This window comes from Anomaloglossus baeobatrachus, chromosome 5 (assembly GCF_048569485.1).
Source record: "Anomaloglossus baeobatrachus isolate aAnoBae1 chromosome 5, aAnoBae1.hap1, whole genome shotgun sequence".
Lineage (NCBI taxonomy): Eukaryota > Metazoa > Chordata > Amphibia > Anura > Aromobatidae > Anomaloglossus > Anomaloglossus baeobatrachus.
The window spans coordinates 355,819,607-355,824,726 of record NC_134357.1 but is presented as its reverse complement, the minus strand read 5'-3'; positions in this window follow the sequence as shown (position 1 = coordinate 355,824,726).

Here is a 5,120-nt window from a genome sequence, read left to right as displayed (position 1 = left end):
CCCCGGTAAGGACGTCACTCAGGTACACGGACCGGGCCTGGCGCTGGGAGCTCAGAAGAAACACTGACAGAGACGCTGCTTCCCTGCGACGACAACAACCGGACTAGTCCCGTCAGCCCCAGCGTCCTGACGTCACCGAGTCACGAGGGCCCCTCACACGGAAACAGGGCGTTCCTCTGACTGACCGGTAGCCATTTTACTTTCGGGCACATCTGCTTTAATCCCAGTAAAACGTGAGAACATTTCTGGCCAGTGCTTTCTTATTGTTGTGCTATCAGTTTTCAGTAAAACTTTATCTCCAGATTTAATCTATTTAATCTTTCAATACGATATGGATCATTGATAGGGCTGTAACCACTTCAAAGATGGCCGCCCATAGTTTACCTGGAGAGGGAAGCTTATTTGGTATCAACCAGTGTCATGTGACGTCACCAAGGGGCACGCATGCGTGCTAGTCATGGGTGTGTGCAGGTTGGGTTAGATGACGTAGCTATGGCTCTTGCTTCACATGGAAGCTGTGTCACAGTCATGTGGTAGTGAGATCACACCGGCCTCTGTGATTACGGGACGCTGTCACTTTAATTGTGTAGGAATATTACCACAGCTATTAATAGACTAGAAGGTGGCCCGATTCTACGCATCGGGTATTCTACAATTTACGTATTGTGTAGTTCATGTATGATTTTTGTTATAGATATAGATATATATATATATATATATATATACATATATGTATATATATATATATGTATATATATGTATATATATATATATATATATATATATATATATATATATATATATATATGTATATATATATAGATGTTGTTGTGTGTAGTTACCAAGTGTTTGTGTAGGGCGCTGTACATGTTCTGGGTGTTGTCTGGGTGTGGCGGGGGGTGAGAGCGGTGTTGTATGTGTGTTGCGTTGTTTGTGGAGCGCTGTGTGTCTGTCGCGTTGTGTGTGTGTTGCGCGGTTTGTGTGGGTGTGGTGTGTTTTGGGGGAGGTATGTTTTGTGCAATGTGTGTGTTGTGCGGTATGTGCGTATATTTATGTATGCCGTGGTGTTTGTGTGTTGGTGTTGTGTGTGTGCAGCGTTGTCTGTGTGTGTGGGTGTCTGTGTATGGCGGTGTTTGTGGTTCCCTGTGTGTGTGTGTGTGTGTGTTGGGGGGAGGTGTGCACCTCCCATCATGCTCCATCCCCCATGCTGCGCACCCCCCATCATGCCCCATCCCCCTATGCTGCGCATTCCCCATCGTGCTCCATCCCCCATGCTGCGCACCCCCCCATCGTGCTCCATCCCCCATGCTGCGCACTCCCCATCGTGCTCCATCCTCCATGCTGCGCACTCTCCAACGTGCTCCATCCTCCATGCTGCGCACCCCCCCATCGTGCTACATCCCCCATGCTGCGCACCCCCCATCGTGCTCCATCCGCCATGCTGCGCACTCCCCATCGTGCTACATCCCCCATGCTGCGCACTCCCCATCGTGCTACATCCCCCATGTTGCGCACCCCCCATCGTGCTACATCCCCCATCGTGCTACATCCCCCATGCTGCGCACCCGCCATCGTGCTCCATCCGCCATGCTGTGCACTCCCCATCGTGCTACATCCCCCATGCTGCGCACTCCCCATCGTGCTACATCCCCCATGCTGCGCACCTCCCCATCGTGCTACATCCCCCATGCTGCGCACTCCCCATCGTGCTACATCCCCCATGCTGCGCACTCCCCATCGTGCTACATCCCCCATGCTGCGCACTCCCCATCGTGCAACATCCCCCATGCTGCGCACTCCCCCATCGTGCTACATCCCCCATGCTGCGCACTCCCCATCGTGCTACATCCCCCATGCTGCGCACTCCCCATCGTGCTACATCCCCCATGCTGCGCACTCCCCATCGTGCTACATCCCCCATGCTGCGCACTCCCCATCGTGCTACATCCCACATGCTGCGCACTCCCCATCGTACTACATCCCCCATGCTGCGCACTCCCCATCGTGCTACATCCCCCATGCTGCGCACTTCCCCATCGTGCTACATCCCCCATGCTGCACACTCCCCATCGTGCTACATCCCCCATGCTGCGCACCCCATCGTGCTACATCCCCCATGCTGCGCACCCCCCATCGTGCTACATCCCCCATGCTATAATAGTTCTCCTATTATACTCAGAGAGGAGTATAATAGGAGGACTGTAATAGGAGGAGTAGTCCTGGGGGGAGAGGAGTATAATGCCGGCTCCCTGCACATGTGTACCGGGAGCCGGTGTACGCTGGTAACTATGATACACATCGGGTAACTAAGGGACCTTAGTTACCCGATGTGTATAATGGTTACCAGCGTTCACGGGCTCCGTCAAGATCCCAGCATCGCAAGGTTATGTCTGGCGCTGCTGGGATCGTGACGGAGCCGGTGTAGAAGCAAGCGATATCCCAGGATGTTGTGAGTGTGTGGATGGGATGTGTGAGGTGTGTGTGAGAGTGAGTGTGATCTGATGTGTGTGTGTGTACTCACCTGGGAGTCAGAGCTCCGTGTCAGTTGGGCCAGAGCGAGCGTGCATTGCGTGAGGGGGGCGGGACCTGCAGAGAGCCGGGGCGAGAGGCCAATCCGTGGGGGGGGGCGGGGCCATGGCGAGCCCAGCGGCCAATCAGCTTTGTGTCACCGTAAGCACACAATTTTGGAGCATGACAGACAGACAGACAGAATAAGGCAATTATATATATAGACTAGAAGGTGGCCCGATTCTACGCATCGGGTATTCTAGAATTTACGTATTGTGTAGTTCATGTATGATTTTTGTTATATATATATATAGAGAGATGTTGTTGTCTGTAGTTACCAAGTGTTTGTGTAGGCGCTGTACATGTTCTGGGTGTTGTCTGGGTGTGGCGGGGGGTGAGAGCGGTGTTGTGTTTGTGGAGCGCTGTGTGTCTGTAGCGTTGTGTGTGTGTTGCGCGGTTTGTGTGTGTGTGGTGTGTTTTGGGGGGAGGTATGTTTTGTGCAATGTGTGTGTTGTGCGGTATGTGCGTATATTTGTGTGTGCCGCGGTGTTTGTGTGTTGGGTGTTGTGTGTGTGCAGCGTTGTCTGTGTGTGTGGGTGTCTGTGTAGGGCAGTTGTTTGTGGTTCCCAGTGTGTGTGTGTGTGTGGTGTGTTGTGCAGTGCGCGCGCGCGCGCGTGTGTGTGTGTGTGTGTGTGTGTGTGTGCATCAGCCTCTCTTCTCTCAGCCTACCTCTCCCAGCCTCCCTCCTCCCAGCCTCCCTCAGCATCAGCCTCCCTCTCCCAGCCTCCCCAGCATCAGCCTCCGCCAGCATCAGCCTCTCTCCTTCCAGCCTCCTCCAGCATCAGCCTCCCTCTCCCAGCCTTCCCCAGGATCAGCCTCTCTCCTCCCAGCCTCCGTCGTCCCAGCCTTCCCCAGCATCAGCTTTCCCCTCCCAGCCTCCCTCAGCATCAGCCTTCCCCAGCATCAGCCTCTCTCCTCCCAGCCTCAGCCTCTCTCCTTCCAGCCTCCCCCAGCATCAGCCTCTCTCCTTCCAGCTTCCCTCAGCATCAGCCTCCCCTTCCCAGCCTTCCCCAGGATCAGCCTCTCTCCTCCCAGCCTCCTTCCTCCCAGCCTCCTTCCTCCCAGCCTCCCTCAGCATCAGCCTTCTGCTCCCAGTCTCCCCCAGCATCAGCCTCCCCATGCATCAGCCTCCACCAGCATCAGCCTCTCTCCTTCCAGCCTCTCTCCTTCCAGCCTCCCCCAGCATCAGCCTCCCCTTCCCAGCCTTCCCCAGGATCAGCCTCTCTCCTCCCAGCCTCCTTCCTCCCAGCCTCCCTCTCCCAGCCTCCCTCAGCATCAGCCTTCCGCTCCCAGTCTCCCCCAGCATCAGCCTCCCCAAGCATCAGCCTCCACCAGCATCAGCCTCTCTCCTTCCAGCCTCCCCCAGCATCAGCCTCTCTCCTTCTAGCCTCCCTCAGCATCAGCCTCCTGTTCCCAGCCTTCCCCAGGATCAGCCTCTCTCCTCCCAGCCTCCTTCCTCCCAGCCTCCCTCAGCATCAGCCTTCCCCTCCCAGTCTCCCCCAGCATCAGCCTCCCCAAGCATCAGCCTCCACCAGCATTAGCCTCTCTCCTTCCAGCCTCCCCCAGCATCAGCCTCCCCAAGCATCAGCCTCCACCAGCATCAGCCTCCCTCGTCCCAGCCTCCCCTCCCAGCCTCCCCCAGCATCAGCCTCTCTCCTCCCAGCCTTCCCCATGATCAGCCTCTCTGCTCCCAGCCTCCTCCAGCACGCCGTGCTCCTCTGCCGACACTCACACACCCGATCGCATCCACTCACACACACCCGATCGCATCCACTCACACACACCCGATCGCATCCACTCACACACACCCGATCGCATCCACTCACACACACCGATCACATCCACTCACACACACCCGATCGCATCCACTCACACACACCCGATCGCATACACTCACACACACCCGATCGCATCCACTCACACACACCCGATCGCATCCACTCACACACACCCGATCGCATCCACTCACACACACCCGATCGCATACACTCACACACACAGACACTGAGGATATCGCACATACGCGCTTATACTCACAACATCCGGGGATATCACATGCTTCTGGCCATGTGATCCTCCGGCAGGTCCTGGAAGATCACAACAGCACAGTATCGCCGCCGAGAAGCAAGCGATATCCCAGGATGTTGTGAGTATGTGGATGCGATGTGATGTGTGTGTGTGAGTGAGTGTGATCTGATTTGTGTGTGCTGTTATGTGTGTGCTGTTATGTTTGTGCTGTTATGTGTGTGCTGTTATGTGTGTGCTGTTATGTGTGTGCTGTTATGTGTGTGTATGTTCCGCAGCTGCAGGACCTTGATGTGTGGATGCGATGTGATGTGTGTGTGAGGTGTGTGTGAGAGTGAGTGTGAGCCGGTGTACGCTGGTAACTATGATACACATCGGGTAACTAAGGGACCTTAGTTACCCGATGTGTATAATGGTTACCAGCTTTCACGGCCTCCGTGAAGATCCCAGCATCGCAAGGTTATGTGTGGCGCTGCTGGATCCTGACGGAGCCGGTGTAGAAGCAAGCGATATCCCAGCATGTTGTG